The sequence below is a fragment of the Podarcis bocagei genome (assembly GCF_964188305.1).
Source record: "Podarcis bocagei genome assembly, chromosome: W".
NCBI classification, from domain to species: Eukaryota; Metazoa; Chordata; class Lepidosauria; order Squamata; family Lacertidae; genus Podarcis; species Podarcis bocagei.
The window spans coordinates 25338740-25364031 of record NC_138131.1 but is presented as its reverse complement, the minus strand read 5'-3'; the positions used below and the strand labels follow the sequence as shown (position 1 = coordinate 25364031).

Below are 25292 nucleotides of genomic sequence, written 5' to 3'. Positions count from 1 at the left end.
TTCCATTTTTTGTACACATCCTTTTTTAATCTTAACTCAGTTAAAAGTTCTTTAGATAGCCACCCTGGCTTCTTTAGGCACCTTCCATGTTTCCGTCTCATTGGTATTGCCTGACGTTGTGCTTTTACTATCTCCCTCTTAACAAACTCCCAGCCATCATGAACTCCCTTTCCTTTTAGTATTACTGTCCATGGGATCTCACCCAGCACTTCCCTAAGTTTTATGAAGTCGGCTTTCTTAAAGTCAAGAAATTGAGTCCTAGTATGCTTGGCTGCTCCTTTCTGCTGTATAGTAAACTTCAGAAGAGCATGATCACTCGCGCCTAATGATCCTTCCACTTCTACCCCACTAACCAGGTCATCAACATTGGTTAGGACCAGATCTAAAATGGCTGTTCCTCTTGTTGCTTCTCCCACTTTCTGGAAAATGAAGTTGTCTGCAAGGCCAGTGAGGAATCTGTTGACCTTATGCTCTTGGCTGAGTTTGACATCCAACAAATATCCGGGTAATTGAAGTCCCCCATTACTACTATCTCCCTTCCTTTTGCATGCTTGGCCATCTGTTCCAGGAAGGCATCATCTATGTCGTCCGTTTGGCTTGGGGATCTATAGTAAACTCCCACAATGAGATCTCTGTTATTCTTCTCTCCCTTAATTTTGACCCAAATGCTCTCACTTTAGCTTTGAGGTTCTAAATCTTGGATCTCTTCACAGGTATACACATCCCTGACATATAACGCCACTCCTCCTCCTTTCTTGTCTAGTCTGTTTCTCTGAAATAGTTTGCATCCCCCCATTATTACATTCCAATCGTGGGACTTATCCCACCAGGTTTCAGTGATGCCTATTATGTCATATTTAGTTTGCTGTACCAAGAGCTCAAGCTCATCTTGTTTATTTCCCATGCTTTGCGCATTAGTGTACAGACATTGAAGTCCATTAATCATTCCCCCGTGTCTCTTATTTAAGGATTTTTTCCTCCCACCACTAGGTCTGCGTGCTGTTTGCTCCATTTGGTCTATGACATTTGGATGATCATCTTCATCAACTGATAGACTCCTACCTTCAGGAGCACTGTCTCCCTCCCCCACATTAGTCAGTTTAAAGCCCTCCTGATGAGGTTTCTGAGATTTTTGGCAAAAACATTTCTCCCAACCGTTGTGAGGTGCAGCCCATCGCTTGCCAGAAGTCCATCTTCAAGAAACTGCAGTCTGTGATCTAAGAATCCCAACCGTTCCTGTTTACACCATTTACGAAGTCAGCTGTTCACTTCCACTATTTTTCCCTCTCTCCCTGGGCCACGTCTTTCAACTGGGAGGACAGATGAGATGACAATTTGTGCATTTAGTTGCTTCAATTTCCTGCCGAGAGCCTCGTAGTCTCTTTTGATCTTCTGGGGGCTATTGCTTGCAGTGTCATTGGTTCCCACATGAACCAAGAGGAAGGGGTATTTGTCAGTGGGTTTTATGATTCCTTGCAGTCGTTCAGTTACATCTTGGATCTTAGCCCCGGGGAGACAGCACAGTTCCCGTGACATCTTGTCAGGCCCACAGATCACTGCTTCTGTTCCCCTCAGTAGGGAATCCCCTATCACCACTACACGCCTCCTCTTGGGTTTGGTCGGGGTTCTTCCGTGAGCTGTCCGTTCCAAGGTCGCCTGCACATTCCCTGAGGACTGACTTTGCTGCTCGTCTTCATATACCTGATCGACTGTAATGAGGGAGAGATCCTCAAATGGAGTCTGCTCTTCGTCTTCCATGCTAGGGGAGAGGACCTCAAAGCGACTGTGTATTTCTAAACAATCAGAGCGAACCCTGGGCCTCCTACTTCTTTGAGTCACGTTTCTCCATATATCTGGCTCCTGTGTTGGTGAACTAGCCTCCTTCTCAGGGGAGTCCCCTGTCTCCTCCTTGGTGGGGACGGTGTGCTCTGTTGCTTCCAAGAAGAGCTCCAGCTCTCTAATTCTTTGGAGCGTAGCTACACGTTCCCCCAGTTGCTGGACTTTGTCTTTTAAGAGGGCAATCAACAGGCAATTGCTGCAGGTAAAGCTGCCTGCAACCTTTGGCAAGATGGCAAACATTGTGCAGGAACTGCAGGCGACTGCAGCTGTTCCCTCCCCCTCCATTCTGAGAACGTGTCGTTGGGGGTGGCTACAGCGGTCCTCCATCATAAAAAGCGTGAACACAGGACAAATAACTCCCCCCACAAGAAAAAAAACAACCTAGGTCTCCCCCAACAAACGTTTGAGACTAGCTCCCCTAAATCTAAAAGCTAATCAGCCACAAAGAAACACACACACACACACACACACACACACACACACACACAAGAAAACCTTTTTTGCTCCTTCTTCAACTGCTGCCCTGCTAGGTCTGATAAGCTCCTCCCACAGCTAATCCCCTGCCTCAACAGAAACCCTGCCCCCTCTGACCTTTGCACAGGGAGAACAGCTAATCAGCCACAAAGAAACACACACACACAAGAAAACACTTTTTGCTCCTTCTTCAACTGCTGAGATTCAGACGGAGCTTCAGTGGTCTAGAGTTTCAGACGTAGAGCTGTGCGCTGCGGTTGTGAAAGCAAAACTGAACTTCAATAAAGACTTTTGTATATAACAACGAACCGGCGTTGGTCCTTTGTGAGCTAGGACCTCGGGCAGCTCTGACACTTACGGTTAGGGTTAGGGTTAGGGTTAGGGTTAGGGTTAGGGTTAGGGCTAGGGCTAGGGCTAGGGTTAAGGTTAAGGTTAAGGTTAAGGTTAAGGTTAAGGTTAAGGTTAGGGTTAGGGTTAGGGTTAGGGTTAGGGTTAGGGTTAGGGTTAGGGTTAGGGTTAGGGTTAGGGTTAGGGTTAGGGTTAGGGTGAATGACCACGAAAGAACAATCCAAGTTTATTCGTCCTCCTTCTATTGACATAGAACCGAAACACTTATGCTTGATTTGGGCTGATAACAAAAATGTCACTCTGCTATTTTTGAGTGAACGTGCTTTCTAATCCCCAAAACACCAATTTGAAATAAAACCAATCAGAGCTTTATCATCTTTTTTTTATGTAGATGGCACCCAAAACACCCTTTGGCTTAGGTCGGTGGTGATTCCGGTGCACACCCAAAAAACACCATGTGAATTGTAATAAGCCCAATCAAAGCTTATTCGTCTTCTTTCAACGCATATGGAAACAAAAAGATGGTTGTCAGAGCTGCCCGAGGTCCCAGCTCACAAAGGACCAACGCCAGTTCGTTGTTATATACAAAAGTCTTTATTGAAGTTCAGTTTCACCTTCACAACCGTAGCGCGCAGCTCTACGTCTGAAACTCTAGACCGTCGAAGCTCCGTCTGAATCTCCTCCCCCCAGACACCAGTTTAAGACTCTAGCCTTGCTCCACCTCGTCCTTTGCTCTTTCCTCCTCTGGCTCCGCCTGTCAGCTGGGGTCTCGCCCTTCCTAGACTCATCTGACGCTGAGTCCCCTGAGTCTTCCCCCTGTCTCCGGCGGGCTTTAGGACCTGCCTCCCAATCCGGGTTTTCTGCTGTCCCCCGCGCCTGTACATTCGAACTTGGCGCTCGCGCCCAGCCGGCAACCTTCCTCCTGACCGTTACACTGCTCCTGTCACTGCTTCCCCCTTCTGGGAGGCTAGCTGGACCTGACCTCCCCTCCGTTCCCCCACTCTCCGATAGAGGCGTGGTCAGCCCTGACTCATCTTCTCTCCCTGCTGGAGGAGACGCTGGTCCTGACACCTGAGACTCTTCCCCCCCACTACGCTCTGGTTGGGAAGCTGGTCCTGATCTCCCGCTGCTGCTTTGGGAGTCCCCGCTGGCCCCTTGTTTCTGGTGTGTTCCCCCTGGGACCCCCCTTGCCCTGACCATCGGCGCCTCCTTCTGGGAATCTTCTGATTCGCTGGAGAAGCTCATGAAATCTCTCGGGTCGCTGTCATACTCCCCTACGCTGCCCTCAGATTCTTCCCCTTCGCTCTCCATTTCCTCTCTCCCCTGTACCTCTGTTCCTGAGCCCCTGACAACAGTGTTGTGTTATTTTGGTTTCATTACACACACTTTGCGATTTCTGGGTCAATGTGCATTAACACCAAAGAAAACGATTTGAAATAAGTGAAAACCAAGATTTTTCTTTCTATGTAGCTGTAACACAAAACAACCTGTTTGGCTTTGTTTAGGCTTATTAAACTTTGGTTAGGGTTAGGTTTAGGGTTGGGGTTGGGGTTCGGGTTAGGGTTAGGGTTAGGGTTAGGGTTAGCGTTAGGGTTAGCGTTAGGGTTAGGGTTAGCGTTAGCGTTAGCGTTAGCGTTAGGGTTAGGGTTAGGATCAGGGTGAATGACCACCGAAAGAACAATCCAAGCTTATTTGTCCTCCTTATATTGAAATGGAAACAAAACACCTATGCTTGATTTGGGCTGATAACAAAAATGTCACTCTGCGATTTTTGAGTGAACGTGCTTTCTAACCCCCAAAACACCAATTTGAAATATGCTTGGCAGGGGGTTGGACTCGATGGACCTTGTGGTCTCTTCCAACTCTATGATTCTATGAAATAAACCCAATCAGAGCTTTATCATCTTTTTTTTATGTAGATGGCACCCAAAACACCCTTTTGCTTAGGTCGGGGGTGATTCCGGTGCACACCCACAAAACACCATGCGAATTGAAATAAGACCAAGCAAAGCTTATTCGTCTTCTTTCTACGCATATGTAAGCGTTATTTTAGTCTCATTACACACTTTGCGATTTCTGGGTCAATGCACATTAACACCGAAGAAAACGACTTGAAATAAGGGAAATCCAAGATTCTTCTTTCTATGTAGCTGTAACACAAAACAACCTGTTTGGCTTTGTTTAGGCTTATTACACTTTGCTTTGCTGTGATTAGGGTTAAGGTTAGGGTTAGGGTGACAGTTAGGGTTAGGGTTGGGGTTATGGTTAGGGTTAGGGTTGGGGTTAGGGTTAGGGTTAGGGTTAGGGTTAGGGTTGGGGTTGGGGTTAGGGTTAGGGTTAGTGTTTGGGTTAGGGTTAGGGTTAGGGTGAATGACCACTGAAAGAACAATCCAAGTTGTTGTGCTTAGGGTTAAGGTTAGGGTTAGGGTGACAGTTAGGGTTAGCGTTGGGGTTAGGGTTAAGGTTAGGGTTAGGGTTAGGGTTAGGGTTAGGGTTAGGGTTAGGATTAGGATTAGGATTAGGATTAGGATTAGGGTTAGGGTTAGGGTTAGGGTTAGCGTTAGGGTAGGTTTAGGGTTAGGGTTAGCGTTTGGGTTAGGGTTAGCGTTCGGTTTTGGGTTCGGGTTCGGTTTAGGGTTAGGGTTAGGGTTTAGGTTAGGATTAGGGTTAGGGTTAGGGTTAGGGTTAGGGTTAGGGTTAGGGTTAGGGTTAGGGTTAGCGTTTGGGTTAGGGTTAGCGTTAGGTTTTGGGTTCGGGTTCGGCTTAGGGTTAGGGTTAGGGTTTAGGTTAGGATTAGGGTTAGGGTTAGGGTTAGGGTTAGGGTTTAGGTTAGGATTAGGGTTAGGGTTAGGGTTAGGGTTAGGGTTAGGGTTAGGGTTCTTGTGATTGACCACTGAAAGAACAATATAAATTTTTTCAACCTCTATTTATTCAGATAGAACCATATCCTACGCATATGGAAGTGAAAAGACGGTGTTGCGTTGTTTTCGTTTCATTACACACATTTTGCAATTTCTGGGTCAAAGTGCATTAACACCAAAGAACAAGACTTGAAATAAGCGAAATCCAAGATTCTTCTTTCTATGTAGCTCGAACACAAAACAACCTGTTTGGCTTTGTTTAGGCTTATTACACTTCGCTTTGCTATGGTTAGGGTTAGTGTTAGGGTTAGGGTTCGGATTAGGATTAGGATTAGGATTAGGATTAGGATTAAGATTAGGATTAGGATTAGGGTTAGGGATAGGGTTAGCGTTAGGGTAGGGTTAGCGTTTGGGTTCGGGTTCGGGTTCGGGTTCGGGTTCGGGTTCGGGTTCGGGTTAGGGTTAGGGTTAGGGTGAATGACAACCAAAAGAACAATCCAAGTTTATTCGTCCTCTTTCTATTGAGATCTAACCAAAACACCTATGCTTGATTTCGGCTGATAATAAACATGTCACTCTGCGATTTCTCAGTGAATGTGCATTCTAACCCCAAAAACACCAATTTGAAATAAGCCCAATCAGAGCTTTATCATCTTTTTTTTATGTTGATGGAACCCAAAACACCTTTTTGCTTTGGTTGCGGGTGATTCTGGTGCACACCCAAAAAACACCATGCGAATTGAAATAAGTCCAATCAAAGCTTACTCGTCTTCTTTGTATGCATATGGAAGCGAGAAGACGGTGTTGTGTTATATTGGTCTCATTACACACACTTTGCGATTTCTGGGTCAATGTGCATGAACACCATAGAAGATGACATCAAATAAGCGCAATCCAAGATTCTTCTTTCCATATAGCTGGAACCCAAAACAACCTGTTTGGCTTTGTTTAGGCTTATTACACCGCTTTGCTATTTGTGGGTGAATGAACACCGAAAGAGCAAGCGAAGCTTATTCGTCCTTTTTCTACTGAGAGTGAAGCAAAACACCTATGCTTGATGTGGGCTGGTAACAAACATTTCTGAGATTTTGGGGTGAATGTGCATTCTATCCCCGAAAACACCAATTCGAAATAAGCACAATCAGAGCTTTATCATCTTCTTTTTATGTAGATGGAACCCAAAATACCTTTTTGCTTTGGTTTTTGGTGATTCTGCCGCACACCCAAATAACACCATGTGAATTGAAAAAAACCCAATCAAAGCTTATATGTCTTCTTTCTATGCATATGGAAGCGAAAAGATGGAGAAGAGTGACTAGTGGGGTGCCACAGGGTTCTGTCTTGGGCCCGGTCTTATTCAACATCTTTATCAACGACTTGGATGATGGACTCAAGGGCATCCTGATCAAATTTGCAGATGACACCAAACTGGGAGGGGTGGCTAACACCCCAGAGGACAGGATCACACTTCAAAACGACCTTGACAGATTAGAGAACTGGGCAAAAACAAACAAGATGAATTTTAACAGGGAGAAATGTAAAGTATTGCACTTGGGCAAAAAACATGAGAGGCACAAATACAAGATGGGTGACACCTGGCTTGAGAGCAGTACATGTGAAAAGGATCTAGGAGTCTTGGTTGACCACAAACTTGACATGAGCCAACAGTGTGACGCGGCAGCTAAAAAAGCCAATGCAATTCTGGGCTGCATCAATAGGAGTATAGCATCTAGATCAAGGGAAGTAATAGTGCCACTGTATTCTGCTCTGGTCAGACCACACCTGGAGTACTGTGTCCAGTTCTGGGCACCACAGTTCAAGAAGGACACTGACAAACTGGAACGTGTTCAGAGGAGGGCAACCAAAATGGTCAAAGGCCTGGAAACGATGCCTTATGAGGAACGGCACCCATCACCAATTGTCTCAGTAGCAAAAGGAAGTTCGTCTGGACAGAAGAGGCACAGCAATCTTTCGAAAAGCTAAAAAAGGCGTTTGCTTCGGAAGAGCACCTATTGCACGTGGATCTGCAGAAGCCAATGAGGTTGGAGACAGACGCGTCAGACAGAGCGGTAGGGGCGGTGCTTCTCCAGCCGGGAGACAAGTCCAGCTGGAGGCCGTGCGCATTCTTCTCGAGGAAGCTGAGCAAGTCTGAGCAAAACTACACAGTGTATGATCAAGAACTGCTGGCTATTTATGAAGCCTTTAGGCGCTGGAGACATTTGTTAATAGGGGCGCAGCACAAGATCCAGGTGTGCACGGACCATAAGAACCTAGAGTACTGGAGGACTGCACGAGTACTCAACCAAGGACAGGTGCGGTGGGCTCAAGAATTCTCCAAGTTTTTCTTTGAGATTCGATACGTGCCGGGAGAGGAAAACGTCAGAGCAGACGCCCTCTCCCGGAAGCCGGAGTATCTGGAAGGAGAAGGACCTCCAGAAGCACGACATGTGATTCCCGAGAACCGATGGGTGTGGGGGGGAGTGTTAGTTGAGACACGAGAACTAGTAGGACTGACGAGGGACGACGAGTTCGCCCAAACGAAAATCCGGGAACTCAGAGGCACGGGGGGAAACCATGGGGGGTTTGAGGAGAAAGATGGGGTACTATATTACAGGGGAGCACTATATGTACCAGGGGATGACTTGAGGAGAAGGGTACTCAAACAACTCCATGATAACCCGACGGCGGGGCATTTCGGTCAACACAAGACCATGTTGCTGGTCACCAGGCAGTTCTGGTGGCCAAGGGTGAGGGAAGATGTACGGGAGTACGTACGAGGGTGTGACTGCTACCAGCGAGCAAAGGGGGAGAGGGGGGCGCCCGCAGGACTACTGGAACCTTGACCCACACCGGGAAAACCATGGGAGGTGGTGTCCATAGATTTTATGACAGATTTGCCCAAATCGAGAAGGAAAACAGCTGTCATGATGGTTGTTGACCTGTTAACAAAAATGTGCCATTTTATCGCTTGCTCGCATGCGGTGACGGCAGAGGAAACTGCCCGGCTGTTTGTGGATCACATCTTCAGACTGCATGGTGCCCCCTTGAGGGTTTTGTCCGACCGAGGGAAGCAATTTACTTCCCAGTTCTGGAGGAAGCTCATGAGCTTGCTGGAAGTCGAGGTGAGCTTCTTGACGGCCAGACACCCAGAGACCAACGGGCAAGCGGAAAGAGCGAACAGTATACTCCAACAATATCTACGCTGCTATGTCAGCGAGAGGCAGAACGACTGGGTGGATAAACTGGGGCTGGCAGAATTTGCGTACAATAACGCGGAACACGTGTCCACGGGGATGAGCCCGTTCATGGCCAATTACGGGTGTCATCCCAGGGCTTTCCCAGGGGGTGGGGAGGAGAGGTGGAGTGTGCCAGCAGCAGAGCAGTTTGTGGAAGAAATGGAAGCCTTACACCAACAACTTAAAATGAACTTGGAAAGGGCCAAGGAAGTGTATAAGAGGCAGGCAGACAAGCACCGCAGGGAAGGAGAAACCAGGTGTGGTTGTCAACCCAGGGGTTACCTTTCAAGGGAGGGTGCAAGAAGGTGCAAGAAGTTGCGGCCCAGGCGGCTGGTACCTTTCGAGGTAACCCAGCAGGTCAATCAAGCTCAAGTTGCCGACCAGTATGAAACTACACCCGGTGTTCCATAGGTCCCTACTCTCTCTGTACAGGGAGGGGCTGGAATTTCCAGGGCAAGAGAGAGAGGTCCCCACTCACCCACGCATAGAGGAGAGGGAACTCAGCAGTCAAGCCACGGAAATACTTGATTCAAGATTGAGAGGAGGGGAAGTGGAGTATTTGGTGGCTTGGGAGGGGGAACCTGAGTCGGAAAACACGTGGGTTCCTGCGGAGACCATCAGGGATGAGGATCTCAGGGGAGAGTTTCACAGCAGGTTCCCAAGGAAGCCCAAACCGGTAGCGAGGTTCTGGGAGGAGCAATTTGGCACTACAGATGAGGAAGAAAAGTTTGTGGGGTTTCTGGCCTCCGACAAGGAGGAAGGAGAGGAATCGGAGGGTGAGGAATCGGACTGGGAGGGTGATCTGGTACGAAGAGATAGCAGCAGGTGGAGAGCTATGTTTGAATCTTCAGAGGATGGGGGTAGCTCCTTCCGGGGATTTCCCACATCGCCGTCAGAGGGAAGGGAGGAACTTAGGCCAAAGGAACGGGACGGAGGTGAGGGGGGTTCTGGGGGGGGGAGGTGGATGTCAGGGAACTGCCATCGGAGCCTAGAGTGGAGGTAAGGCTCCCCAACCATGCAGGAGAAGGGACCAGCAGAGGGAGAGAGAACACTCCCTTTGGGGAAGGTTATCAGCGTGACACTGGGGAGGAAGGGGACCAGGGAAGGACTTCGGAGAGAGGGCTCCAAGACTCTTCCACAGAGACCAGCGGGGAGAGTCCAGTACCTCCGCTGGCTACGCCTACTCTGCGCAGAAATCTTCCGCGCAGGGAGGCTAGGCGGAGACTGGGCGTCAAGGAATTTTTATGTTGGAAGAAATTCAGGAAACGCCCACTGACGGATTCTGCCAGCGACTGACAAAGCCATGGAGGAAGGGCTGTCCAGCCAGGGAAAGGTTTAGCCAGGCAACGTTGCCTAGAACTTCAACATCCTTTACGCACGAGCAACCCCAATTCCCATTACACACACACTTTGCGATTTCTGTGTCAATGTGCATTAACAGCAAAGAACACGACATGAAGTAAGCGCAATCCAAGATTCTTCTTTCTATGTAGTTGGAAACCAAAACAACCTGTTCAGCTTTCTTTAGGCTTATTACACTTCGCTTTGCTATTTGTGAAGAGAATCAGAACTTACAGGGTTAAACAGTTCTGAGTGACGTCTCACATTCTGAGGCGTGGTTATGTTCACATACGGGAGTGGTTTCTCTGTGTGTGATTCTTGTTTCGGTTTGACCGAGAGGCGAAAGATATGCCCTCTTTCGCCTGGCTGATTTATGATGTTTTTGCTACACGATTAAAGACTGTTGGAGATAAGCAACAAGGCTGCGTACAGTCTGATTTATTACACACACATTGCAACAGTTTTCTACCACTGCGGAGACTCTGCTGAAGGAAGCTGACAGTGAGCTACCCACGGGAGTCCAGTGTGGCGCAGGGAAACGTGCCGGACTCCATCATCAAGCCACAGGTTATGGAAGTCAGCCAAGCTTTTGAAGCTGTTGCCAGGTCGTGCTGGTGTGTGTGAAAGCCAGCTAGAGTCCTGCCTAACGTTTGAGGCAGATCGGAGGAGGCTGATGGAGTGGGAGCTGAGGAGCCACGTCGTCCGGAGTGCCCAGTTTGGCTGCTGAGTGAGTACCTTTGGAAAAGCCAACAGAAGGGAGGCAATGTCTCAGTTCCAGGAACATGGCTTTGAGCTTAAGCTGCCATGTCAGAAACTGACTAGCCAAACTTGGTTGGAGTGGAGCTTTCAAGCAGAGCTGCTGTTAGTTGGGGAGCGGCTGTGGGATGTTGTCCAGCCGATACCGAAGGCAGCTGGGAAAGCAGAGGCTAAGAGAGCTGCAAAGCAAAGTGAAGTTGAGAAGAGTGTGCTTGCTTTTTTGGCAGAAAATGTGGATGCTCATCTGGTGCCTGTTGTCCTGGGTGCAAGAAGGCCAGAGGCCGCTTGGCTAGCACTCCAAGAAGCTTGTGGAGCTGGAGTGGGAAGCAAGGGCCGAGAAGTGGCTGCATCCGGAGGGGAGAGGCAAGATGGCGCCGGCCATTTTCTTGAGAGCCGATACACAGCTGGGAGGAGCTGGGAGGCCCCACAGGGGGGCGAAGGGACTGTTACTGTTACTGCTGTTGCTGCTGCTGCTACTGTTGCTTTTGCAGAGTCTGGGGGCTGTGTGGATGCTGCAACGTGTCTGTGTGAGGAGCCTGGAAAGAGGCCAAGTGCTGGGAGCCCTTTACCCACCAGAGGGGGTGCAGGAAAGCGTCCTGGGAGTCCCGTGAGAAGAGAGGGCCGAACTGGCACAGAGAGCCCTGCAAGTTGTAAGAGAAGGGGGGCCAAGCCAGCAGAAGACACGGTTCAGGCTTTTCCCATTCGTCGATGTTTTGTCTGTGAGTCTGTTGACCATCTGCGTCGTTCCTGTCCGCAGAGAGCCAGAGAGGCCGGGCAGGATGTCTCCAAGGTCGTTTCCCATGGCAGTCATCCAGGTTTCCATGGCAGCCAGTCCAGGAGAGGAGGCCAGCGTGGGAAAGCGAAGGGAGGACGTGACTCAGGGAGTGAAGACGGTTCTTATCACCTAACTGCCTCCATGGCAACGCTACGGAACAACTCCAGTGAGGACAAAGTGATGCGCTGGGTCATCGACTCAGGAGCCAGCCATCACCTGAAGCCACCACCTAGTGGCGGAATGCGGAACTGCAGAGCTGTTTCAGCTGGGAAAACTGTTATTTTTGCTGATGGGTCACAGAGGCCTTTGTCTAACGTGGGAAATGTTTTTGTTTCTTTTTTACAGGCGGAGCTGGAAGTCTACGTTGTGCCAGAGATGCATTGTTGTCTTTTATCTGTACCTGCTCTTGTAAAGGAGGGTTATAAGGTTTGCTTTGAAAATGATGTCTGTTCCATTTCCAGGGGTGGGAGACAACTGGTCAGTGTTGCATGTCAGAACAACCTATTTGTTCTGGAGACACCTCTGGAGGGTAAGGGAGACGCCGAGACAGCACAGGCGAAGTGTGCTAGTGTTCCCATTCATGATTCTTGTGTTCACTTGTGGCACAGGAGAATGTCGCACAGCAGTTTGGAAGATGTCCAGAAGTTGCTCAGATGCACGAAAGGTTGCAAACTGAAAGCATGTGGTAAATCCCTAGATTGTAGGGCACGCAGAAGGGCAAAGGTACAAAGGTGCAGTTATCTCAGAAGTAAGAGGGTAACCACAAAACCTTTTGAGCTTGTGCACATAGACCTTTGTGGTCCCATGCAAAGTCTGAGTCTGGGCGGGGCCAGGTTTGTGCTGACGCTGACAGATGATTTTAGCCAAAATGGCTGGTCTTTCTCGTTGAAGCGGCATGGCGAGGCAGCACAACTGATTAAAGACTGGGTTGCGGAAGTGGAACTACGGTTCTCCAACAAGGTTCAGGGGTTCAAGAGCGACCGAGGGGCAGAGTTTACTGGGTCTGCTCTGCAGAGGTTTTTCAGCCAGAAGGGAATACGTCACAGGGTGACGGGTGCTACTTCTCCCAAGGAGAGGGGCGTGGCAGTGCACAAGAGTAGAGCTCTCGCTCAAGCTGCTGAGGTTCTACTGTGTGACTCCGGTTTGCCTCAGAGCTTTTGGAGCGAGGCTTGGAGGGCTGCCAACTTTACGATGAATAGGTCCTATAACTCGGTTATAGGTGACACACCGTTTTTCTTGTTGCACCGGAAAAAACCGCAGGTGCATTTCTTCCGTGTGTTTGGTTGCGAAGCCTGGGTGCTTGTGCCAAAGGCCCAACAGAAGGAAGGTGATCCGAGGTTCCAGAAAATGATCTTCTGTGGATATGAGCCTGCGACAAAGGGGTGGAGGTTTGCATATCAAGAAGGTGATCAGACCAAGCTTCTGATCAGCAAACATGCTGAGTTCTGTGAGCAGAATGGTTGGTCAAGACTCAATGAGGGTCCTGATGTTCTCTCAGAATGTCTGTCTGATTCTGAGGAGGAGGGAGAGCCAGAGGCTGAACCTGTTGCTGAGGACCAGGTCTCTGAACAGGGTCAAGAACAGGGTTGGGTTTCTCCACAGGTTGTTAAAAGAGAGCCCAAGAGTGAGCCTTCATCTCCTGTTAGCAAAGTGCAGAAGGCCCGAAGACGCAGTAAGTCAGAGGGGGAGTCTTCAGATGTAGAAGACACACTTGCTGGCCCCAGTGGGTCAGGAGGAGCACCTGAGACTGTGCTCAGACGATCCGCACGCACAACAAAGGGGGTGCCACCTGAGAGGTTTCAGGTCACCAGCGCATGGGTTGGTTTCGCGCAGTGCGAACCTGGGAGTTTTGAGGAGGTTCAACAGTTGCCTGAGACAGATGCCAGAAGGGGGCAAGAGGCAATGGGAAGGGAGTTGAACTCAAAGAGGTCTGTAGATGTGTGTTCACAGTTTCCCTCAGGATGCGAGACGAGAGGGGGTGTGAAGAGAATCAGAACTTACAGGGTTAAACAGTTCTGAGTGACGTCTCACATTCTGAGGCGTGGTTATGTTCACATACGGGAGTGGTTTCTCTGTGTGTGATTCTTGTTTCGGGAGTCCAGTGTGGCGCAGGGAAACGTGCCGGACTGCATCATCAAGCCACACTATTTGTGGGTGAATGAACACCGAAAGAGCAATCGAAGCTTATTCATCCTTTTTCTATTGAGATGTTACCATATGTTTACCTATGCTTGATTTGGGCTGGTAACAAACATTTCTGCGATTTTTGGTTGAATGTGCATTCTAACCCCCAAAACACCAATTTGAAATAAGGACAACCAGAGCTTTATCATCTTCTTTTTATGTAGATGGAACCCAAAACACCTATTTGCTTTCGTTTGGGGTGATTCTGGCGCACACCCAAATAATACCATGCGTATTGAAAAAAGCCCAGTCAAACCTTATTCGCCGTCTTCCTACGCATATGGAAGCGAAAAGATGGTGTTGTGTTATTTTGGTCTCATTGCACACACTTTGCGATTTCTGTGTCAATGTGCATTAACAGCAAAGAACACAACATGAAGTAAGCGCAATCCAAGATTCTTCTTTCTATGTAGTTGGAAACCAAAATAACCTGTTTGGCTTTCTTTAGGCTTATTACACTTCGCTTTGCTATTTGTGGGTGAATGAACACCGAAAGAGCAATCGAAGCTTATTCGTCCTTTTTCTATTGAGATGGAACCAAAACACCTATGCTTGATTTGGGCTGATAATAAACATGTCACTCTGCGATTTTTGGGTGAATGTGCATTCTAACCCCCAAAACACCAATTTGAAATAAGCCCAATCAGAGCTTTATCATCTTCTTTTTATGTAGATGGAAACAAAAGGCATTTTTGCTTTGGTTGGGGGTGATTCTGGTGCACACCGAAACAACACCATGCGAATTGAAAAAAGCCCAATCTTTTTTTTTCTTTTTTTTTTTAATTTTAAAACCTTTATTTTTATTCCAACAACTTAAAAACACATATACATCGTTCACTAAAACAACATCATCAAGAAGGTAAAAAAAAAGAAAAAGAAAATTAAATAGATCCAAAATCAAATTCCATATTGTTCAGGTACTAAATCCTTATACACATCTGTTACATTGTTAGACTTCCCACCACCACAACATGAGCTGTAATTCAATAATATATTCGGCAGTGTCTTTTGTTAACCAATATTACTACCTCGCAGTTTTTATATTATACCTACTGTGATTTTGATATTTCCTAAAATCATCTCCATGTATGAGAGGAATTTGTTCCAATCGTTAATAAATTTGGTGTTTTTCTGTTGCCTGATTTTCAATGTCATTATTGCTAAATCAATATACTCAATTAGTTTGGTTTGCCATTCTCTGATTGTTGGGACGTTGGGTGTTTTCCAATTCTGTGCCAACAGTATCCTAGCGGATACTGTTGCGTACTGGAATAGGGTTTGGTCGTCTTTCTTGATTTCATCCCCGACCATTCCTAAAAGGAATGCCTCGGGCTTTTTAGGGAAGGTATACTTTAGGATCTTTTTTAATTCCTCATAAACTGAGGTCCAGAATTTCTTTACCACCTCACAGGTCCACCACATGTGATGGAAGTCTCCCTCCTTCTTCTTACATTTCCAACAGGTCTTGTCTCCGGTTTTATACATTTTAGCTAATTTTGTTGGTGTGATGTACCAACGGTACATCATCTTTTCCATATTTTCTCGGAGACCGACACAGGCTGAAAATTTCATATCCTTATTCCATAGTTTTGTCCATCTTTCGTATTCTAGGGGGTATCCTAAGTCTATGGCCCATTTAATCATAACCTCTTTGACCTCCTCATCCATGGTGTCCCAGTCTAGTAGTTGGTTGTACATTTTGGTTAAGAGTTTTGACTTCCCTTCTATTATTTCTAGTTGGAACTTAGATTTATTCTTGCTCATTCCGACTTTTTTGTGCTCATTCCATAGGGCATTGATTTGATTTGGTGGAAAAAAGCCCAATCAAAGCTTATTCGTTGTCACGGGATTTGGGGTTGCTTGTGTGTAAACCTCTAGCTGTTCCAAACTGCTTAGGGTCGGTTGTGTCTTTCCCTGACTGAGCAGCCTTGGCGCTGCTGCTCAGTCGCTAGCAGAATCCGTGAATGGGTGTCTCCTAAATTTCCTCCAGCATAAGAATTCCTTAACGGACAACCTCCGCCTCACCTCCTCCACCCTCCTCACTGACTTCACTGGAAGAGTCTCGGAGCCTCACCTCCGAGCTGCTCTCCGCCTCTCCCTTCTTCCTGGTGTCCCCTGGACTTCCTTCCCCAGATGACGTTCTCTCTCTTCCCTTACTCGTCCCCTCTCCTGCAGAGTCCCGGAGCCTCGCTTCTCCCCTCTGCTCCGATGTCAGTTCCCTGACATCCACCTCCCTCCCAGGGCCCTCCCACCCCCCCGTCCTTTCCTCGGACGGTGATGCAGGAAACCCCCGGAAGGAACTCTCCCCTCCATCTGATGATTCAAACACCCCTCTCCATTTGCTGCTGTCTCTTCTCTCTCCCCAATCTCCCCAGTAGGATTCTTCTTCTGACACTTCCCCTTCCTCCTCTTCGGAGGCGGGAAAACCCTCAAAATCTTCCTCTTCATCGGTGGTGCCCAATTGCTCCCCCCAGAACCTCTCGGAAACCTTTCTCGGAAACCTGCTATGAAACTCCTCCTGCAGATACTCATTCCTAATCTCTTCTGCTGGGACCCATGCATTTTCCTCTGCTGGCTCCCCCTCCCACGCCACCAAATACTCCACTCGCCCCCCTTTCCACCTGGAATCGAGAATTTCAGCTGCATGGTCACTGAGTTCCCTTTCCTCCATCTGTGGATGCAAGGGTGTTTCACTTCGCTGACCCAGAAATTCCCTCCCTTCCCTGAACGGTGAGAGTAAGGACCTGTGGAACACGGGGTGCAGTTTCATGTGAGATGGCAATTTGAGTCCAAAGGCCACCGGGTTAACTTGCTGGGCTACTTCGAACGGTCCCAGTCTCTTTGGCCGTAGCTTCTTGCACCCTCCTTTGAACGGTAACCCTTTGGTAGACAACCACACCTGGTCTCCCACTCTTATGGTTTCTCCCTCCCTGCGGTGCTTGTCAGCCTGCCTCTTGTACTCTTCCTTGGCCCTTTCCAGGTTTAACTTAAGCTGTTGGTGTAAAGCCTCCATCTCTTCCACAAATTTTTCAGCTGCGGGAACACTCCAACTTCCCTCCCCTTCCCCTGGGAAAGCCCTGGGGTGACACCCGTAATTCGCCATAAACGGACTCATCCCTGTAGACACATGTTCTGCGTTATTGTATGCAAACTCAGCCAGCGCTAAGTTGTCCACCCAATCCTTCTCCCTCTCGCTGTCGTAGCAGCGTAGATATTGTTGAAGTACGCTGTTCGCTCTCTCTGCTTGTCCGTTGGTTTCGGGATGTCTGGCCGTTGAGAACCCAACCTCGACGTCCAGCAGACTCATAAGCTTCCTCCAGAATCTGGTCGTGAATTGCCGTCCTCTGTCGGATAAAATCCTCAAGGGGGCGCCATGCAACCTGAAAACATGCTCTACAAACAGCTTTGCTGTTTCTTCTGCAGTCACCGCATGCGAGCACGCAATAAAATGGCACATTTTGGTCATCAAGTCAACTACCACCATTACTGCCGTTTTCCCCCTGGCTTTTGGTAAATCCGTCATAAAGTCAATTGATACCACCTCCCATGGCCTCTCTGGTGTGGGTAAGGGCTCCAGTAACCCCGCAGGTGCTGTCCTCTCCCCCTTCGCTCTCTGGCAGCACTGGCACCCACGTACATACTCCTTCACATCTTCCCTCACCCGTGGCCACCAAAACTGCCTGGTGACCAGTAGCATTGTCTTATGTTGTCCAAAATGTCCTGCCGTGGGGTTGTCATGCAATTGCTTGAGTATTCTGCTCCTCAAATCCCCCTCAGGTATGTACAATGCACCCTTATAGTACATTGCCCCGTCCTTTACTTCGAACCCCCCCCCTGAGTTTCCCCAGTGATACCAATTTCCCGGATCTTGGTTTGTGCATACTGATCATCCCTCGTCAGACCGGCCACCTCTTGCCTCCCTACGAACACTCCCCCCCACACACACACCTGTCCTCGGGTATGACATAACGTGCTTCTGGTCCTCCCTCCCCTTCCTCGTATTCAGGCTTGCGAGAGAGGGCATCTGCTCTGACATTTTCCTTCCCAGGCACGTACCTAATTTCAAAATTAAACTTGGAAAACTCTTGAGCCCCCCGCACCTGTCGTTGGTTGAGCACTCTTGCCGTTCTCCAATACTCCAGGTTCTTGTGGTCAGTACACACCTGGACTTTGTGCTGTGCGCCTATGAGAAAATGTCGCCACCGTCGAAAAGCCTCGTGAATTGCCAGCAGTTCTCGATCGTACACTGTGTAGTTTTGCTCCGACTTGTTAAGCTTCCTGGAAAAGAAGGCACACGGTTTCCACTCCCCATTTGCCTGCTGAAGCAATATCCCCCCTACAGCTCTGTCTGGCGCGTCCGTTTCTAGCCTTATCGGCTTCCGCAGATCCACGTGCAGGAGCTGCTCTTCCGACGCGAACGCCCTCTTAAGCTTTTCAAAGGAACGCTGGGCCTCCTCCGTCCATTCGAACTTCTTCTTGCTGCTGAGACAATCTGTTATGGGTGCCGTTAGATGGGCGAAGTTCTTGATGAACTTCCTGTAGAAATTTGCAAACCCCAAGAACCTCTGCACGTCCTTCCGGTTCTTGGGAGGCTTCCATTCTAGCACGGCCTGCACCTTGCCTGGGTCCATTGCCAGACCTTTGTCTGACAACCTGTAGCCCAGGAACTCCACCTCTCGTGCATGGAATTGGCATTTCTCCAGTTTGACCCACAGCTGATGCTCCTGCAGCCTTTTCAGCACTTCCCTGACATCTTTCACATGCTGCTCCTCGTTCTCTGAGTAGATAAGTACGTCGTCCAGGAAGGCCACACAATTCTTGTACAGCAGGGACCCCAGCACCTGGTGCATGAAAGCTTGAAATGTGCTGGATCCCGATTGTAATCCGAAGGGCATAACGAGATACTCAAAGGCCCCCAGAGGGGTGAACATGGTGGTTTTCCATTCATCCCCCTCCCTCATCCTTATCAAATTATACGCCCCCCGAAGGTCCAACTTGGTAAAAACCTTCCCTTTCCTTACCCTGGCCAAAATGTCATCAATCCTGGGCATTGGGAAGGTCACCGGTTCCGACACCCGGTTCACGGACCTGTAATCTACGACCAAGCGGGGCTCTTTGGAGTCTCTTTTGTCCACAAAGAACACTGGACTGCCCCCCACCGCCCTTGATTCACGTATAAAGCCCCTCTTCAGATTCTTGTCAATGAACTTCCGCAACTCCTGCATCTCCCTGTCTGACATGGCGTACAGCTTACCCACTGGTAACTGAGCCCCTGGGAGTAGGTTGATCTGACAGTCAAAGGGCCAGTGAGGGGGTAGTCTATCCGCCTCTCTCTCGCTGAAGACTTCTTCCAGGTCTGCATACTGAGGTGGTAGCCTCCCCTTTTCTCCCACCACCATCCCTGCCACCCTGGCTACTGCCATCCTCGGGGTTTCCCCTCCGTGGCAATGCTCTACGCAGTGAGCTGACCCAAAGGTGACTGTCCGCTGGTGCCACCCTACTACTGGGTCGTGCAGTGCCAGCCAACTCATTCCCAGTATGATGGGTGGTCCTGCTAAGGTGGCTACGTGAAAGGCAATGGTCTCAGTGTGTCTGGGAACTGTCATTTTCATGGGAGGGGTCTGGTTGGTTACTTCCCCTCCCAAAAGTTCTCTCCCATCAATCGTGGTTACTTGCAGGGGATGTTCTAGAGGCACCACCTGTAGCTGGTGTTCTAGCGCAAAATCCTTGCTAAAGAAGTTGCAAGAGCTGCCTGAATCCAGCAGCGCCTTCACTTTGATGGGGTGTCCGTTTGGGAGTTCTAGCACCACCTCTATGACGATGGCTGCTCGGGGAGGGTCTGGTTTGGGCACTTCTACTGGTTGCTCGCCTGGCTGCTGTGCCCTCCTTCCTGCAGCCAAGCACGGCCGTTTCCCGGCGCCTCTTTTTTCCCCTCCTCACTCCCCACTGCCCCCACCATTCCTTGCCACGCCTTCCTCTGAGGGCAGGCTCTGGCAAAATGTCCCGGCTGCTGCCATAGGAAACACCTCTTACTGGTTTTCCCCTCCTTCTTACGCGCCTCGCTGGAGTTTGAAAACCCGCGCACGCTCGCTTCTCCAATCTCCATTGGCTCCTCGGGTGGCACAGTAGACGCTGGCATGTCTGGAATGCGGTTGTCATGCCAACGCTCTGCTCTCCCTTCCCGCCTTTCCAGAGCGCGCGTCTCTTGTCGGACTCCTACAGCGAGCGCCAACTTGTTCAGCTGGTCCATCGATTCCGGGCGGGGTGAGCGGGAAAGTTCGTCTCTCACCCAAGGGGATAAGCCCTCCTCAAATAACATTTGTACTGGTTCCGAACTCAGATCCCACCCAAGTTTATGGATCAGCATAGCAAATCTCAACCAGTACTCTCTCACTGACTGGTTTCCTTGTTTGCACCCCATCAGTTCTTTGCGCGTCACGCTCAGTTCAACATCGCTCGAGAACATGTGATCCATCGCGCTAAAAAACTTTCTCAGGTCCTTCAAGGCCGCGTTCTCCGCTGCCATTAAGGGTCGGACCCAATCTCTGGCCCGCCCCTCCAGGTGCCCCACCACGAAAGCGACTCTTCCCCCATCGTGGGCAAAGTCATCGTACTACAGCTCCAGCGCATACTGCACTTCTGTCTTAAAAGCGTTATAATCTCTGGGGTTGCCCCCAAACTTCTGCACAAGTCCCGGTACCTTTCTTGCGATGGGGGTAATCTTCCCCTGGGCATCATGTGTCCTCCTTTCATCCAGCCGCGCCGCTAGTAGAGCCAGTTGCTGCTCCAAGTCTCGGTTTCTCTCCTCCAGACTCTGTCTGCCTTTGGCCCCCTCTCCTGCGCCGGCTCCTCCGGTTTGACTCATGATTGTACCCCGGTCCTCTTGCACACAAGCAACGTAAGGGACTCACGAATTGCTGTCACGGGAATTGGGGTTGCTTGTGTGTAAACCTCTAGCTGTTCCAAACTGCTTAGGGTCGGTTGTGTCTTTCCCTGACTGAGCAGCCTTGGCGCTGCTGCTCAGTCGCTAGCAGAATCCGTGAGTGGGCGTCTCCTAAATTTCCTCCAGCATAAGAATTCCTTAACGGACAACCTTCGCCTCACCTCTCTGCGCGGAAGCCTTCTGCGCAGAGTGGGCGTGCCGAGTGGTGGTCCTCCACCCTCCCCACTGACTTCACTGGAAGAGTCTCGGAGCCTCCCCTCCAAACTGCTCTCTGCCTCTCCCTTCTTCCTGGTGTCACCTGGACTTCTTTCCCCAGAGGACGTTCTCTCTCTTCCCTTACTAGTCCCCTCTCCTGCAGAATCTGGGAGCCTCGCCTCTCCACTATGCTCTGATGTCAGTTCCCTGACATCCACTTCACTCCCAGGGCCCTCCCCCTCCCCCGTCCTTTCCTCGGACGGTGATGCAGGAAGCCCCCGGAAGGAACTCTCCCGTCCATCTGATGATTCAAACATCCCTCTCCATTTGCTGCTGTCTCTCCTCTCTCCCCAATCTCCCCAGTCGGATTCTTCTTCGGATAATTCCCCTTCCTCCTGGTCGGAGGCGGGAAAACCCTCAAACTCTTCCTCTTCATCGGTGGTGCCAAATTGCTCCCCCCAGAATCTCTCTGGTGGTTTGGGCTTTCTCGGATCCCTGCTATGAAACTCCTCCTGCAGATACTCATCCCTAATCTCTTCTGCTGTGACCCATGTGTTTTCCGCTTCTGACTCCCCCTCCCACGCCACCAAATATTCCACTCGCCCCCCTCTCCACCTGGAATCGAGAATTTCAGCTGCATGGCCACTGAGTTCCCTTTCCTCCATCTGTGGATGCAAGGGTGTTTCACTTTGCTGACCCAGAAATTCCCTCCCCTCCCTGAACAGTGAGAGTAAGGACCTATGGAACACGGGGTGCAGTTTCATGTGAGATGGCAATTTGAGCCTAAAGGCCACCGGGTTAACTTGCTGGGCTACTTCGAACGGTCCCAGTCTCTTTGGCCGTAGTTTCTTGCACCCTCCTTTGAAAGGTAACCCTTTGGTAGACAACCACAACCGGTCCCCCACTCTAATGGTTTCTCCCTCTCTGCGGTGCTTGTCTGCCTGCCTCTTGTACTCTTCCTTGGCCCTTTCCAGATTTAGCTTAAGCTGTTGGTGTAAAGCCTCCATCTCTTCCACAAATTTTTCAGCTGCAGGAACACTCCAACTTCCCTCCCCTTCCCCTGGGAAAGCCCTGGGGTGACACCCGTAATTCGCCATAAACGGACTCATCCCTGTGGACACATGTTCTGCGTTATTGTATGCAAACTCAGCCAGCGCTAAGTTGTCCACCCAATCATTCTCCCTCTCGTTGACGTAGCAGCGTAGATATTGTTGAAGTATGCTGTTAGCTCTCTCTGCTTGTCCGTTGGTTTCTGGATGTCTGGCCGTCGAGAAACTAACCTCGACGTCCAGCAGGGCGGACCGTATAGACCATTTCTTGTCTATTATAAGTGGCATTTTACCGGGGGTAGTAAAAGCAACTGACATAGCCGCTATAGAGTATCTACATCAAGATGATTGCTCGGTACGAGCATTGATTACTTTTTCAGATCATAATTTGGCCAGTTTTATGTTTAGAGCTAAAAACCTATTTAAAAAAGAAAGAATAGTCCTATTAAGAACATTTGAGAACAGAGCACCCTTAACCTCTCTGATGGGGACCAAGAGCATAGGAATGGAAGTTCACAAAAGGAAAAAAACCAACCATCAAATCCACCAAAATAGAAAGCATAAGTTTCAGCAGGATCAGCTCCATCAAATAGTACCAAACGAAAAAAAGGAAGCCCCACATCCAACTGGTGCCTGGCCTCTCACGTGTGATAGTGAGGACTCCGCTTGGGAGGAAGAACTCTCGCTGATAAAGCGTTTCTGGTCACTGCATTCTCCAGCCCAAACTGAGATCTTGAAAAGACTTGATATACTTCGAAGCAGACTAGCAAAAAAGGATGACCAAGGTGAGACAATGAAGGACCCTTATGTGCAGCCCATATCTCCCAAATGTCTAGTGGATAAGAAGACAGTGGGAGGTACCTTTAAATGTGTAGACGTGGAATTACAATCTGAGCCCCCTGTGATGTATAATAAAGTAAAACCAAATCAATGTGTGAAATCTCAAAGCTCTTGGCATAGCTACCTTAAACTGTCTCCGAATGAATTAGCCTCCCCCCCTAATCCAAAACCTAGCCCCAAATCACCAAGAAGAGAGGATCACTACACTCTCTCCAAGCAGTCATCCTCGAAGAGAGTCAACGGATGTGTTTTTTTAGACACCAAAGAACTGCTGGACGTGGTGGTGACATAGATCCAGCTCCTCGAAGGGCCCGGGGCCTAAAAGTGCTGTCTTGGAATATCGCGGGTTGGCACGCCAAGAAAAATAACCAACAATTTTTGTCCTACCTCAAGCAATTTGACATCATCTTCTTTCAGGAGACATGGCAGATTGATCCCATATTTCTCAATGGATACAACTGCCACTACCTGCCTGCCTCTCCATCTCTAAAGGGCGGCAGATCTAGTGGCGGCCTAGCTTGCTTCATTTCCACGGAGCTGGCGCACTCTCTAACAGCCCTACCCAGCTGCAATTCCTTAGCAACAGCCGCTTTACTTAGCCTCAAGAGAACTACTCTTCTGCTGGTCAATGTCTATATTCCCCCAGGCCAAAAAAACCCTGTTGCCAAGGCTTTATGGGCTGAACTAGAGGCGTTTTTAGAACCTCTTGAATCTACTTACCCCTCTGCCCTGACTATTGTGTGTGGAGATTTCAACGCTCGTATAGGAACAGATGACAACAGTCTATACACTCATTTCAACCTATTTATGGACCCTGAAGAACAGACGGATATTGGTGCGACACGACTGTCCAAAGATAGCAGAAGCAATTCTTCAGGTCTCTGCTTAGTGCAGGCTGCCAGACGGAGGGAACTGCTGATATTAAACGGCAACATAGAGGGGGATCGCCCCGGGGAATATACCCATTTTTCCAAGGCAGGGGGAAGCGTCATAGATTATATTCTAATCTCAAGATTTGCCTACAGCTTTGTGAGGAAGTTCCAAGTAGGCCACAATACACTGAGTGACCACCTACCTCTAACTCTAGAGCTTGCAGGTCGGCCTTTTGACTATTCTATTCCCGAGCCACAATATATACCTTCTGCAAACTTGGGTATACTTGCTCCCAAAAGACTCAAATGGTCCCCAATACTGAATGAAAATCTAACCCACCTCCTCCAGTCAGCAGAGCTAAAGCTTATTCGATCCGCTATTGTGACAGGCAATTCAGTAGACGCGATCATGGAACGCTTTAAATTACTTTTGGAAAGTCTGAAATCCCACTTAACAACAGCGATACACAGCTCCGCCACAAAGAGGGCAAAGGACGGAGCTAGCTGGTTCGACCTGGAGTGCAGGCAAACAAGGAGACAAACGAGAACAGCCTACCAGAGATATAGGAAATTAGGGACTGCTACCCTACTTAATGCTTATATTTATGTGAGACGGTCCTACAAACAATTATTAAGGAGAAAGAAATTGGAAGCTGAACGAGCCGCATGGCAAAGCTTGGTTAAGGCATCGCACGAGAAAGATACTACTTGCTTTTGGCGAACCATATCTGGTCTATTGGACCAGGAGCGCACCAATTCCATCTGCACAGTGGAACCAATGGAGTGGTTGCGTCATTTTCAATCCTTGTTTCATGACCAGGAAGTCCAACATTATAAACTACGCATCCAATTGGAGGACCTACCTCAGTGGCCACCAGTAACTGCAAAGGAAGTTGAGAATCTAATCGCACAATTAAAGAACAATAAGGCCCCAGGGAACGATTATATCCCTGCTGAACTTCTGAAGTCTAACATTGGATGGTGGGCCCCCCTGTTGGCATCTCTATTTTCCTGGATTGACTCAACGGGCATACTTCCAGATGGCTAGACAGAGGCAATAGTTATTCCAATCTACAAAAAAGGACCTAGGCCAGACCCGGCGAGCTATAGACCAATCAGCCTTCTGCCCATACCCAGCAAACTATATGCCAAACATCTTTATATTAAGCTAACCAGCTGGCTGGAAACTGAAGCTATTTTAGCAGAAGAGCAGGCGGGCTTCAGGCAAGGCAGATCCACCATAGACCACTGCTTCACCCTAGCCTACCTAATTGACAAATATGCCAAAAAAATCCCGTGGGGTGCTATACGCAGCCTTTATCGATCTAAAGGCTGCCTTCGATTCAATTCCACGTGCAAGACTCTGGGATAAATTGAGCGCATCAAGTATAGACAAAAGACTATTATTTTTGATTAGCTGTTTATATAAAGACACGGTGCTGTATGTAAGAACTTCGTTAAATGGCCATCTTATAGGACCAGTTCCTGTCAGCAAGGGGGTCAAGCAAGGTTGCATCCTGGCCCCAGTTCTATTCAACTTTTACATCAATGATATGGTTAACTGCTTGTCATCTCCGGA

The 25292-nt window shown here is 49.0% G+C and overlaps 1 long non-coding RNA gene across 1 annotated transcript in view; it reads right to left on the bottom strand.

The window, feature by feature from the left end:
* Window positions 1–25292, bottom strand: part of LOC308577873 — a 418515-nt gene that overhangs the window by 212732 nt on the left and 180491 nt on the right. The window lies entirely within an intron of this gene.